Raw genomic sequence first — 15,359 nt, 5'->3', positions numbered from 1 at the left:
GGGTATGAAGTCATCCCATCCCCTTTATCATTTTCATCAACCTTCTCTGTACCTTTTCTAATTCCACTATCCTGCTTATAATCGAACGAGAAAAACGCCCAAGTTCCGACCTAAATCGGGAGATGGACTTTTATCTCACAAAAATGAATAACACGGTATAATCGAAAGCCGAACTTGGACGTTTTCAACTGCACTCCATCGCGGAAGCATACAAAGTTGACGGGGGCGTGTCGGAGGCGTGGTGAAGGCGGGACTGGGGCATGGTTATCACCCGAACAGAGATGGGCGCCTTTCGCCGATAATGGAAAAAAAATATGCGTTTGTAGCTAGAATTTAGGGCACTTTTCCTGGACCCTGTTTTTTCATGAATAAGGCCCCAAAAAGTGCCCTAAATGACCAGATTACCACCAGAGGGCATCAGGGATGACCTCCCCTGACTCCCCCAGTGGTCACTAACCCCCTCCCACCACAAAAAATGATGTTTCACAACTTTTTATTTTCACCCTCAAATTTCATACCCACCTCCTTGGCAGCAGTATGCAGGTCCCTGGAGCAGTTGTTAGGGGGTGCAGTGGACTTCAGGCAGGTGGGCTCAGGCCCATCCCCCCCCCACCTGTTACAATTGTGCTGCTTAATGCTTAGTCGTCCAACCCCCCCAAACCCACTGTACCCACATGTAGGTGCCCCCCTTCACCCCTTAGGGCTATAGTAATGGTGTAGATTTGTGGGCAGTGGGTTTTGAGGGGGATTTTGGGGGCTCAACACACAAGGGAAGGGTGCTATGCACCTGGGAGCTCTTTTACCTTTTTTTTTGTTTTTGTAAAAGTGCCCCCTAGGGTGCCCGGTTGGTGTCCTGGCATGTGAGGGGGACCAGTGCACTACGAATCCTGGCCCCTCCCATGAACAAATGCCTTGGATTTATTAGTTTTTGAGCTGGGCGCTTTCATTTTTCATTATCGCTGAAAAACAAAAACGCCCAGCTCACAAATTGTCGAATAAAACATGGACGTCTATTTTTTTCGAAAATACGGTTCGGTCCGCCCCTTCACGGACCCGTTCTCGGAGATAAACGCCCATGGAGATAGACATTTTCGTTTGATTATGCCCCTCCATGTCTTTTTTGAGATGCGGTGACCAGAATTGTACTCAGTATTCGAGGTGTGATCGCACCATGGAGCAATAACAAAGGCATTATAACATTCTCATTCTTGCTTTCCATTCACTTCCTAATAATTCCTAACATTCTATTTGCTTTCTTAGTCACCGCTGCACAGTGAGCAGAGAGTTTCAACGTATCATCAATGATGACACCTAGGTCTTTTTCCTGGGCGGTGACTCCTAATGTGGAACCTTGCATTAGTAGTTTGGGTTCCTCTGTCCCACATGCATCACTTTGCACTTCCTCACATTAACCCCTGAATTCTATAAAAGTCACTAAAAGTTGAATGTGCAAATTTAGGCATGTGCCTAATTTGTGCACACAATTTAATTAAATAATTTGCTAATTAACATTTCAATTAGAAATTACACATGTAAATTTAAGCACTGAGATCCATGCATAAAAATTAGGCACTGTTCCAAAAAGGGAGCGCAGTGATGGGAGAGTCATGGGCGCATCGGGGGATTCCTTTAATCTACTACTACTATAAATCACTTATATAGCGCTACCAGTCGTACGATAAAGGAGATCTGCACCTCATTTGGACGTGGGGGTTTATACCCAGGTTTCATTGGTGTAAATGGTTACACCTAAATGTAGTCATGGTTCCTGCTGCTAAATGCTCTTCTATAAACAGCATCTAACTTTAAGCAATATTTATAGATTAGTGCTAAGCTCAATTTGTTTTTGTGCTGATTTTTTAGGTGTCATTTATAGAATTTAGAATTTAGTCCTAAATCTCATCTGCCATTTGGATGCAATTTTAACAAATTTGAATAACTTTGTGCCATCAGCAAATGTAATTACCTCACTAGTTATACCCATCTCTAGATCATTTATAAATATGTTAAAAAGCAGCAGTCCTAGCACAGATCACAGAACCCCACTATCTATCCTCCTCCATCGAGAATACTGCCTATTTAATCCTATTCTCTCTTTTCTATCTTTTAACCTGTTCTTAATTCACAATATAACACTACCTCCTATCCTATAACTCTCTAATTTCCTCTGGAGTCTTTCATGAGGTACTTTGTCAAATACCTTTTGAAAATCCAGATACACAATATCGACCGGCTCACCTTTATCTGACTCATCACCACTTCTGGCACTGATATCTCCTCCATATCTTCCTTGGTGAAGACTAAAGCAAAGAATTCATTTAGTCTATGCGCTATGTCCTTGTCTTCACTGAGTGCTCCTTTAATGCCTCGGTCATCTAGTGGTCCAACTGATCCTTTTACCAGCTTCTTCCTTCTAATATATCTAAAAAGGTTTTCAATGTGTTTTTACCTTCAGTGCATTCTTCTTTTCAAAATCACATTTGAAAGTTTTAAGTTTGGTTTTAGGATCCTTTTTGATGTTCCTCCTTTACAGTATAAGGGTGGCAATACACCAGGTTTTTGCTCAGAAATACACAAACAAAATAAAGAAGCTTTTGAGCCCGATGATAGAAACAAAATACTGGCTTATATTTTAGCCATTTGTAACCAAGGATTGTTATCCGATTGATTTCTGAGGTCTCCTTCTCCTTTAACTAAATTATTACCTTGCTTTAAACTTGGTATTAATTAGTGTACCTTATTGTTAGTATTGATTTACCAGAATTTTACACTAGTATTCACTGCATATTTATATCTTTTGTATAAGCTTCCTTAAATATCCCCAGACCCAGAAATATCAGCTGTTGGCGTTCAGGAGTCCAAGAAGCAGTGTCTTTAAAAGCACATCCTGCATGCCTGCACGTACCTAGGAAGGCCGGCGTCCACCGGTGCACCACCGGGAATGGAGCTACAGGCCACAGGGCCACTGGAGACCACCGTGCCGGCAGGTCAACGCGGCAGGACGGAATGCCAGTGGGCTGAAGACATCTGGGCACCTGACCACCAAAAAACAAGGTGAGTCGGGACTCGGGGGCACAGCGGAGCCATGACAGTCAGTAGAATTCCAAAGAAAAAGCCAGGCAAATTTAGATTAATTCATAATTTGTTGTATGGTTTACCCTTTAGGCAGATTTGTTTAACCATCCCACCCATCCAACTTGATATCTCACTCAAGGAATCTCTTTTTTTTTTTTTTACCACTCATGCAAAAGCCAGCCTTGAACCAATGAACTTTAGACTGAAAGGCAGTCATTCTGGCTGCATGCATGCATTACTACACTTCTTTAAAATGGTATTGGGGATCTTTTTTTTTTTTTTTAAAGGTGGCACTTCTAGTCAGTGGCGTTCCTAGGGGGGGGGGTGGCAGGGGCGGTCCGCCCCGGATGCACACTGCTGGGGGGGTGCCGCGCATGCCTGTCCGTCGTTCGTTCCATGCTCCCTCTGCCCCGGAACAGGTTCCTGTTCCGGGGCAGAGGAAGCATGGAACGAACGACGGACAAGTGCGCGCGGCACCCCTCCAGCGGCGTGCACCCGGGCGGGGGTTCCTTCACGGGGGGGGTGTCCTTTCGCCATGGGGGGGTCACGCTGCATCCGGGGGGGGGGGGGGCGCTGCACCCAGGGGGGGGGGGTGCATCGGCGATCTGCCCTGGGTGTCAGCCCCCCTAGGAACGCCACTGCTTCCAGTCTCTTCTCAATAGGCTACAAACATGTGTTATGTCTTTGAAAGATTTCATCAACCTATTTGGACTGGGCAACCCTGCAGCCCATAACAATTTCCTTGCTTTCAGCTGTAACTGCTTCTATAATTTTTGAATCTGAAAAAGCTTATGAACTACCAGACAGTTCCAGATCATCAGAGACAATTTGAATTAGTCCTGGTTTTACTCCTACTGCCTGCAATGAAGATAAAACAGGAACTGACTCAGCCTGTCCCTCAATTACCCAAATCCATCAGGTAGTTTTCCTTTTTATAGCATTAGTTGGGTCCCAGCTGCACAGTGAGTGGCACTTCTTGTGATTTTCCTGCCAGTATACATTGGTGTTTTAAGGCCGTGTGATATCCATGTTCTGCGTATATGTGACCATGGTGAGTTATTCTGCTGATATGTAGTTTCTGTGTAGATAATCCTGTTTGTTCTATTTTCCCAATCAGAGATGAGCTGGAATTCTGAATGGTGTAATATTTGCAAAGCTGCGTTTTATATGTTGCATGGCTAGTGACAAGGATGAGACTACTGTGGGGGTGTAGCTACTATAGGGGTAGAACCATGGAAAGTCACCCCGCAACCAAAGGGAATTCTATATAGGATTAAAATTGGCCTTGATTTAATGGAATCCTGGGCTTCTGAATTCAGGTTAAAATTGGGAGAAGGCTAAAATTTTGGTAATAATTAATCTGTTTCACAATGATCCCTGCAGCAAATCTGCAGCAGGGCCCATTTTATTCCTATGGACCATGCTACACATGACTTAAGCTAATGTTTAGTAAAAGACTCCCTGTATTTCTTATTCTTGGGAGTCCACTCTAAATATTTTAGGGGTTATTGATCAGCAATTAACCTTTGAATCTCAGGTGTCCCCTGTGGTTACTAAATCTTTGAAATTACTTTGGAAGCAGAACCACATTAGGCCCTTTTTTTCAATTGATATTTTCAAATTACTTGTCCAAACTCTTGTCTTGAACCAATTGGATTACTGTAATGCTATCTATGCAGGGTGTAAACAATGTAACTTAAGGAAACCGCAAACTGCCCACAATACTATGGCTAGATTTGTCATGCATGTACCATGCTTGGAGAGGGCTACTCCTTTGCTGATACATTTGCATTGGCTTCCCATTAGGGCCAGGATTGTATTCAAACTCTGTGCTCTCATATTTCAGATTTTGTATGGTATTGCCCTGGACTACACGTTGTCCCTTGTTACTTTGCCTTCTCGCTGTTCAGTCTTTGGTGCAAGAGGCTATCTGTGTCTTCATTGTCCTACCTTTAAAACATAGCTTATAAATCTATATATTCAGCTACTTTTTCATACCAAGGTACTAAATGCTGGAATTCCTTGCCAAAAAATATAAGATCCCAACATGATTACTTGGTTTTTATAAGTTTCCTTTTCAAAACATTTCTGTCAAGTGTTCCTGGTGCCTAATCTCCCCCCTTCCATTCTCACTATTATGATTAATTATTGAATTCTTTATTCATTTATGATTCTTTCCTTTTTGATAAGTGTGTTTATGTATTTTGTTTCATATTTTGTAATGACTTCTTTTTAGCTTAACCACATTGAACTCGAAATTGTGCGGGAAAATGTGGGGTATAAATGTCATAAGTAAATAAATAAATAAGGTTAGCTCTATCAGTACTGACACCGTTTTGTTAGAAAAAAAGCACTTTATAGATTTGGCTCTTTGTACTATATAATATTCTTTCTTTGATGCTACCATTAAGGTGGTATGGTGGGTGGGTCCTGGTGCACTAATGGGCTTTAAATTTGATGGACAGTTTTAAGTTGACAAATGCATGCCAGTATTTGTATGTGAGCTAAGTCCTTGAGCTAATACTAATGAAATTCCCAGTCTGTTTTGCCCTCTATGTTTGTCTTAAATTAATTATAAGCTATGTGGAGCTCTGGCAGGGACAGTCTTCTATATGTATTTGTATGATATGATATGTTATTTATATTCTACCAACTCCCCAAAAAAGGTTAAAGCAGCAAGATGTACAGGCTCAGGAAGTTTATTCTTATCTCTTGTTTGTCCTGTTTGTCCTAATTAGATTGTAAGCTCTGTCGAGCAGGGACCGTCTCTTCATGTTCAAGTGTACAGCGCTGCGTACGTCTAGTAGTGCTATAGAAATGATAAGAAGTAGTAGTAGTAGTAGATTACAAAATACTATAGTATGATGCAAAAGATAAAGAACAGAGATTTATCCTAATAGATGTTTCCTAAATTTAAGAGGGATTCAATATACCCCATGATGTCACAAAATAAAGGAGAGCTAAATTAGCAGAACCTGTGGTTTTAAACAGTCATACTCGAAAATCTGCTCAAAACTACCCATTTATTCTCCCAAATGTTCTCAATGATGGGGCTAGGAGCATACGTTTAATTTAAAAATAGTTTGTAAAAACCAGAAGGTTCATGGCCCAGGTCTATCACCTTGCTCATGACCTACAACACCTTTGGAGAAGCCATAAGCAAGGGTGAGTCCTTCCAATGAGTTTTTATACAATAAATTAACCTAATCTAAGCAAAAATCTGGGTAAATTAGAGAAAACAATTTAGAACATAATTGAGAAATAGTGAAAATCTTATCAATCTCAGTGTCCACATGACAACAGTTTACTTTCCCTGCTGATGATGTAGTTCTTGGTTTCACAAAAGGAAATGTAGAACTCTATCCTGGTCAGTAAGATATACAGATACAGAGCATTTGAGATGGAGGACAGCTCCCTTGCTGTTTCTATCCTGCCTGGAAATGATTCAGAAGGGATTAATAACAGAATGTAGAATAACTTGGGCAAATTCACAAGTAAAGGAGTAGCATGGGCTCTACAAGTATGATCATTTATGCCTGGTGTGTTGTAAGCTAGCAGCACCAGAATTCAACGAATCCAATTCTATGCCTGTGCATAATCTCAGTTTCAGAATGATTATTATACAAATTAAGTAGCCTGTTTATTAAAGTGTGTTACAAATTGAGGTTAATGCATCTTAACGCAGGATTTTACTACACAGTATCTGAAAATCTAATGCAGTGATTAGTGGAGGAGTTTATATCATTTCTTTTATTCAGGTCATACATCAATGTTTCCATTCGTGCGCTATACCTTCTCACAGTCAATGTGGGAGTACATACCACCTGCTATTTAATAGCCACTAATGGCGCTCAAAATTCAGTGCTGAAAAAAAATCAATGCTGAACGGTGTTCTATCAAGGGTGTTCTGGGATGGGTATAGAATAGTGTGTTGCACAGGGATCCGTGCTTAAGTTTAGGCATGAGGAGTTACATCAACTGAGACCAGGAGTATATCTTGGTGCACAAGTTGAGTGTGGATCCACACTATTCCATAACACTGTACACATCTTAAGTGAACACCCCTGACCTGCCCAGGAGCGGCCCGACCATTAGGTCACCTGAGGCGGGGGCCTCAGGTGGCACTCTTCAGGAACAGCATCTCTCCACTCTTCATGGAGTGGCATCTCCCCCTTTGCGGCATTTACCTGTTTCGTCACATTCCAAACCCAGCAGTGGGAGTGAGTCCCATATACTGCCCTGCTGCCAGCACCCACCCCTTCCCTTTTTTGCTGTCGCCTCTCTGATGTAACTTCCTGTTTTGTCAGAGGCTCAGGCAGCCGCAGTAAAGGGAAGAGGCGGGTGCCGGCAGCAGGGCAACATATGGGAATCACTACCGCTGCCGAGTTTAGAACATGATAAAACAATGCCACGAATGGGCTGGAGGTAGGAAGGGGGGGCAGCATCTCTGCTCGGGAAGGGGAGGCACCTCGGAATGGGGGGGTGGCATCTTAACTCCACCCCAGGTGGCATCTTGCCTTGGGCTGGCCCTAGACCTGCCCATGTCCTTCCCATCATTACACCCCCTTTGCAGATCTGCGCGGAAACAAGCACAAATCTATAAATAAATGGGAGCATAAGTGTTTTTTTTCTACAGGTCTGCCATTGCTGCCCTGTTTCAGTGCACTGAATCCATTAAAATGCTTTTCCGCATTGGAAAACTCAGAATGGAAGTAGCACCTAATGTTAGGCACCATATATAGAATTCCCCCGTAAGTGATCCCAGTTTAACTGTGTGTTAGTGAGTTAGCACATGGTAAGTATAATGCGCATGGATAATGTTTCCGTGGCCTTTTCCTGCCCATGACACATCCCCTAAAGAGAAATTCATTAATGCACAGTGATATGCAAACTGCTGCAAAATGCTTTAATGCAGTTGTGCATTAGCTTGTTTTCACACTTGAACCATGCGTTAAGGGCGAGATTCTATAAGTGGTGTCTAAAATCGAGGTGCATCTATTTTACATGCCTACCAGTATTCTGTAAGCTGCGTCTACATTCAGATGCAGTTTATAGAATAGTGCATAGTTTGGGTGGATGAACCTAGATTTAGGTGCCTAAATCTAGGTGTGTTCCCCCGAATTCTATAAGCATGTGTGTATATTTGATTGATTGCCTCAACACACCCACACTCCTCCCATTGCTGCACCCCCTTTTTAGCCATGATCTCAGAAACTTACATGTGCCTCTTTTTAGAATACATCTAAAAGGAAGCACACTTAAATTCCAATTATTGCCAATTAGTGTTGATAATTGGGCATTATGGGCCCATTATCAATGCTAATAGGCTGTCAGACCTGTGAGTTCTTGTACCAAGTAGAGCGCTGCCGAGCCTGGTACTCGGACCAGGTTCTGCTTGGCGGCCAGACAACCCTGGGTTTCACCTGCGCTGACCGCCATTCCCCAGAGGTTGAGCCCCTAGGTGTGGGCGGCCTGCAGGGCTTACGAGATGGAGCAGGAAGCGGGGTGATGAATGTGATGGCCAGACAGGCAGCAGGTAAAGAGAGTGATCCAGGTATAGGCAAGGTCAGTAGGCAGGCAGCAGGTAAAGAGAGTAATCCAGATACAGGCAAGGTTAGGAGGCAGGCAGCAGACACAAGAGTAATCCAGGTATAGGTAGAGTCAGCAACGAAGAACAAAGTAGAGGAGAAGCACACTACTGAGCAAGTAACACCTACCAAAGTAGAAGCCGAAGCATGGAGTCCAGGGAGAGCTCTTCTTCAGGGGTCTAAAACAAAACAAAAATACAATACATATATCATAAAAACATATATCATGCTTGATACAAAACATAATATATAAAAGTAAGATAAAAATTTTTATGCATACATCATAAATACACAAATATGTATGTTTAAAAATAAAAATAAGAAGGATAAAATATTAAACTAAACCGCAATAAAACTTATACCAATAAAAGTGTTGAACCTACAAAGACAATATGCAATAGTAATGGTAGAAGTTTAAGACATATATATGCACAAAAAATGTAAATTATCTTGTGAAAGCTGGGGTTGAAAAAAGGTAATAATACACTAAAAAAAATGCACTCAAAAAATACATAACCAAGGCAATAACATTACATTGTTATGCCGACAAATTGGCATGCATTGATAATATTTTAAATATTAATATACAATTATGAATACAACCATGCTTAAATGATAAGAACCGACTGTGTAGGGTCTTAATAAAGGAATTTGGCTTTTTTTACACCTGTGATTTTAGTTTGGTCTTTCTGTACATCTTCTGTTCTTGTTGTTTTTTGGTGTTTTTTACGGGAGATTTAAAGAGGCATATTTTCAAAGCACTTTGGGAGGCTAAGTTCCATAGGTTTCTATGGAACTTTGGGAGGCTAAGTGCTTTGAAAATGAGCTTATTGGACTCTCTTTGTCGTTGTTGTCCAGGGAGAGCTCAGCTGATAAAGTGCTGGCGTCTGACATCAGCAGGGAGAAGGGGCACAGCCATAGGACAAAAGCAGGGGAAGGAGGAACCGGAAGACCAATAGGAGAGAAGCAAGGGAAGCCAGGCAGAGGAAGAGCAGACCCAGGAGGGTGGAAGCAAAGCAATCAAGGAGCCTGCAGCCAGAGAAGAACTACACACACATGGCTCAGGGCTGTGCCGGTCAAGTGTACGTGTCAACAGGACCCTGTGCAGCCCAAGGACGCCACTTGTGTTGAGGTAGGGGACATGACATAGGCTCATTAATTGAGTAGCACATGTAAATTTTGTCATGAGCACAAATTTATGTGTGTTACTCGTGTGCTATATATAGGATCTGAGAGAGAAAGCTGAAATCATTGCAATACTCAATAACAGTGACTTTAGTAACCAATTGCTGAAGTGCAGCACTGACAGTTGCTAGAGAGCAACCATTTCTTACTTAAATCAGGCACAGATTCTGTGCCAGGCACAATCTTCTTGGCAGATTTTTCATTACATCATAAATTTGATGCTGAGGGATTTAGGTACTAAATTGAAATAAATTTGGTCATTCATCTCAAGTAAATGACCTTATGTCGTTGTGTGGTAAAATTAAAACAAAGAAGCAAGTCTACATATTCTGCAAGAGTAGTTTAAAGAAAACTTTTGTGTGTACTTGCTTTATAGTAGGTTGCATGAGTTAACGTTGTGATAGCACCACAACATCTATAAAGACATGGGTTTTGTGGCAATTAATATACATTAAAATTTCTTATTGCAAATTTTAATATCAAATCTTGTGTAACCTGTAGGAAAACTCCATCTCTGGCCATCTTCAAATCTAGGCTAAAAGTCCACCTTTTTATGCTGCTTTTAACTCCTAACCTTTACTCATTTGTTCATTTTATCATTCCCACCTTAGTAATTTCCTTATCTTTTATTTGTCCTGTTTGTCCGGCCTAATTAGATTGTAAGCTCTGTCGAGCAGGGACTGTCTCGTCATGTTCAAGTGTACAGTGCTGTGTACATCTAGTAGCGTTATAGAAATGATAAGTAGTAGTAGTAGAAAACAAGAGCAATACTTCATATAAAAGGGCTACGGATGAGCTATGTTGCTATGTGAAAGAGTAAGCTTGTCTTGTCTTAAACCTTTTATTGTACATTTGGCTTGAAAATTTAACTACACAAATACAACTTGTGCATGTACTTGTGTGTTCTGCCCATAATCTGCCCATACTCCTCCCATGTGCATACCCACTGGTTAAACATGATGCATACTTTATGTAATTATTCCCTTTCCGTTGCTTTTAATACTTTTGTAAACCACTTAGGTCTGTATTTACAATAGATGTGCAATGTATCAAATAAAATTGAAGTTGAATATTGATCCATGTATACTTTGGGATAGCGTTGTCAGTACTGTGCATATAGTAAGGAGAGCATCTGGCACTACTTAAGGAAGATATAGAGCTGATTAGAGATTTCTGAGTGATGTGTCTTGTAGCCCATCTTTTTTCCTGCTCCCAATCCATTTGTCTATTCTGTGGCTGTTGGAGTGAATGTATACATTGTACTTCTCTTTGTAGTTTTATTTGTAGTAGGAATCTAGTGTTGAGCAGATGGTAAGATTCAATATCAGGACCCTGGTGGTGATGTTCATTCAAAAGCAAAAGGGTTAAATGTAATGAAGTCATTAGTTGGATGGGGGCATCTAGTGGAAGTAGAAAAAAAACAGTGGGGAAAATGGAAAGGATCTAATGTAAAGTCAACAAGCCTATCTGTTAGGAAAGTAAATAAAAGTAAAAGGAAAAAAGACTGCTATGATTTTCAAAAGAAGTGGCTGAAAAGGTAAGGGAAAAAGTTAATATAATATATGAGAGAAAGATAGGAAACAATGGGGCCCTTTTACCAAGCCGCATAAGCGTCTATGTGCACCCAACATGCACCAAAATGAAGTTACCACATGGCTACCATGTGGCTCTAGTGGTAATTTCATTTTTGCCGCACGTCCAATATGCGCAGGGAAAATTTTTTTCTGCCGCATGTATCAGACACGCGCCAAGTGGCATTTGGCACGCGTAGGTCATTACTGCCCGGTTATCGCGTGAGACTTTACCACTAGGTCAATGGCTGGTGGTAAGGGCTCAGACCCAAAATGGATGCGAGACAATTGTCATTTTGCCGCATGTCCATTTTTGGCAAAAATTTAAAAAAGGCCTTTTTTACAGATGCATTGAAAAATGATTCTGCTCGCGCCCAAAACCTGTGCCTACACTATCACAGGCCATTTTTCAGTGCATCTTAGTAAAAGAACCCCAGTGTCTACAAAAGTAAGAGCAGCCTGGAAAGAAGTCGGGAAAATGAAGAAGCAAATAAGAGAAGATAGCTAATGTGCACGAACACTGTTTTAGACATTCTAGTGACAGGATGAAGTGCTAAAGCAGCATTATGAGACTCAATTTGAAAGGAAGGAGTACCTAAACACAGCTGAGGAAAATGTAGATTTGATTAACAAATATCTCTGCTCAGTGTTCACCGAAGAAGACCAAGGAGTAGGGTTGCAGAAAATGGACACAAAGAAGAATGAAAGTGAGGTAGGTCTCAAATGATTTTCAGAAGATTGTGTTTGTCAGGAGCTGGCAAAGTAAAAGTACATCTAATGTTATTTAAAGAACTTAAGAAAATTCTGACAGCCTCACTCTTGACCTTTTCAATGCTTACTTAGAACCAGGAATGGTCCCAAAGGATTGGAGACAAGACGATATGGTACATCTTTGGAAAAGTAGAAGTAAGGAGGAGGCTAGGAACTACAGGCCAGTTTGTGTAAACTCAGTGATGAGTAAATTAATTGAATTGCAGCTAAAACAAAGTTTCTGAAACCAAATGGATTATAGGATCTCATAGTTTTACCAGAGCTAAATCTTGTCAGAGAAATCTGTTCAAACAGATAATCAGAGGGATTGGGGAGAGCACTAGATGTGAAATTCTTAGATTTCAGCAAACCTTTGCACATGGTCTTGCCAGGTTTTTGTGACCTGGATTTGCCACTTTTGAAAACAAGATGTTGGGTTTGATGGACCTTTGGTCTGTCCCAGTATGGCAATACTTATGTACTTATGTTAGTGACTTATAAATAAATTTAATGCCCTTGATATAGGCCCTAAAGTGAATGACTGGGTTAGGAACTGTTTGAATGGAAACCAGCAGAGGATATTGGTAAATGGAGCTCACTCTGAGGAAGGAGGCATTAACAGTGTTGTACCATAGTGATCAGTCCTTGGTCCTGTAGTTTTCAACATTTTTGGAAGTAATATTTAAAAAAAACAGCTATTTGGAAAATGTTGCCTTTTTGCAGCTAATACCAAAATCTGCAACAAAGTACCTTTGAAAGTGGGGAAAACATGATGAGGGATACAATTAAGCTTGAGGAATGGTTTAGATTATGGAAAATATCATTTAATGCTAAACAGTGCAAGGTCATGGATTTGGACTGGAAAACCCCAGGGAAATGTACCTTATAGCAGACAAATAAGAGAAAGATCTGGATTTGATTGTGTGTAATGATCTTAAGGTCACCAAACAGATAGAAAAGGTCACAACAAAAGCCAGAAAAATGCTTGAGTGCATAGTGAGAGGACTGGCACACAAGGAAAAGGAGATGATAGTACCTCTATTTAAGTCTCAGATGAAGTTTTATTTGGAGTACTAACAGGCTTATTTTCGAAAGAGAAGGGCGCCCATCTTTCGACACAAATCGCGTCCTTCTCCCAGGGTCGCCCAAATCGGCATAATCGAAAGCCGATTTTGGACGTTCTCAACTGCTTTCCATCATGGGGACAACCAAAGTTCACGGGGGTGTGTTGGAAGCATAGCGAAGGCGGGACTGGGGCATTCTTAACACATGGGCGTCCTTGGCCGATAATAGATAAAAGAAGGGCGTCCCTGATGAACACTTGGATGACTTTACTTGGTCTTTTGTTTTTACGACCAAGCCACAAAAATGTGCCCTAAATGACCAGATGACCACCGGAGGGAATTGAGGATGACCTCCCCCTACTCTCCCAGTGGTCACTAACCCCCTCCCACCCTAAAAGAAAATTTTTTAAATATTTTTTCCAGCCTCTATGCCAGCCTCAGATATCATACCCAGCTCCATGACAGCAATATGTGGTTCCCTGGAGCAGTTTTAGTGGGTACTACAGTGCACTTCAGGCAGGCGGACCCAGGCCCATCCCCCCCTACCTGTTAAACTTGTGGTGGTAAATTTGAGCCCTCTAAAACCCACTACAAACCCACTGTACCCACATGTAGGTGCCTCTTTCATCCCTAAGGGCTATGGTAGTGGTGTACAGTTGTGGGGAGTGAGGCTTGGGGGGGTTGGGGGTCTCAGCACACAAGGTAAGGGAGCTATGCATCTGGGAGCTTTTTCTGAAGTCCACTGCAGTGCCCCCTAGGGTGCCTGATTGGTGTCCTGGCATGTGAGGGGGACCAGTGCACTACGAATGCTGGCTCCTCTCACCACCAAATGGCTTGGATTTGGTCGTTTCTGAGATGGGCATCCTCGGTTTCCATTATCGCCGAAAACCGGGGACGACCATCTCTAAGGACGACCATCTCTAAGGTTGACCTAAATGTTGAGATTTGGGCATCCCCGATCTTATTTTCGAAACGAAAGATGGATGCCCATCTTGTTTTGATAATACAGGTTTCCCCGCCCCTTCACCGGAACGTCCTGCGAGGACATCCTCAGGAAAACTTGGGCACCCCGTTCGATTATGCCCCTCCATGTGCAATTCTGGAGACTGCACTTTCAAAAGGAGTCAGTCCAGAGGGCAGCTTCTAAAATAGCAAATTAGTCTTTATCGTAAAACATTTGGGAAGAAATTAAAAGAATTTGGGAAGTAAGTGGATAGGATAGATAGAGCCATGTAAATACCTCCATGATGCATGAGAGGCAGACCATCTTTAATTGAAAGGAAGCTCTGGAATGAGTGGTCGTAGGATGAGGGTGAAAGAAAGCAGACTTAGGAGCAATCAAGGGTAAAATTATCTGCCTTTTCTGCTGCTGGAACAGTTAATGCATGCACAGGACTCAACTTTGTGAGCCCAGAGAGTGCTGAGCACCCCCAGTATTAAGCAAGCTCCTTTACTATTTTCAAGGATGGATAATTGTGTTTAGCACCCTCAATCATTTTGAAGCATTGGTGCCTATGGTACGTTACCAAGCAAAAGATGCAACCTACACTTATTCTCCGACCCATTCTACACTGGAATTAGAATGAGCTAAATGGCAGGCAGGCTTAATACACTTTAGTGTATGGTGTACAGCGCTGCGTATGCCTTGTAGCGCTATAGAAATGATAAGTAGTAGTAGTTCCCCTTAGACCTGTTGTGTGCCACATTTCTGCAAGAAAGTAAATATGCTCTTCCTCTATTAATGACTCATATCATTACCTCTGAGTTAAAGATATGGTCCTTCTGTGTTTAAACTTACAACAGTGAAGCTGAGTTGTTATTAAAAACATTTCAAATCTGCCCTTGAGGTCTTGTTCTAGTCTCATCAGGTTTCTTGTCTTCCCTTTCTGGGTAAATTGATTAAACGAAACAAAAAAACAACATTTAAGCAACTCCAGGATTTCTCTGCAGATGCTTGAGCAATTCATCCTTATCAATGTGGTTTTCATAGGGGACATGAGCCAAAATAGTTCTGATGTCCCATGCTAATGGTGTTCAAATGATTCGAGACCAGGGCTTGGGGGATTTGTTATTCTGCACTTCCACTTAGTTGCTGCATTCAATACCATTGATCATGCTTTGTTTCT

General features: G+C 41.7%; 1 long non-coding RNA gene across 1 annotated transcript; it reads right to left on the bottom strand.

Moving 5' to 3' along the window:
• Nucleotides 1–1,715: 1,715 nt before the first annotated feature.
• LOC115460205 lies at nucleotides 1,716–12,358 on the bottom strand. Its single transcript, XR_003940409.1, has 3 exons — nucleotides 12,349–12,358; nucleotides 3,429–3,432; nucleotides 1,716–1,803 (listed from the first exon to the last, which is right to left on the bottom strand). It is a non-coding gene; the product is annotated as an uncharacterized LOC115460205 (long non-coding RNA).
• Nucleotides 12,359–15,359: the final 3,001 nt, after the last annotated feature.

The sequence above is a fragment of the Microcaecilia unicolor genome, chromosome 1 (assembly GCF_901765095.1).
Source record: "Microcaecilia unicolor chromosome 1, aMicUni1.1, whole genome shotgun sequence".
NCBI classification, from domain to species: domain Eukaryota; kingdom Metazoa; phylum Chordata; class Amphibia; order Gymnophiona; family Siphonopidae; genus Microcaecilia; species Microcaecilia unicolor.
Note: the sequence above shows the minus strand (reverse complement) of the source record. Positions and strands in the feature narration are given on the sequence as shown.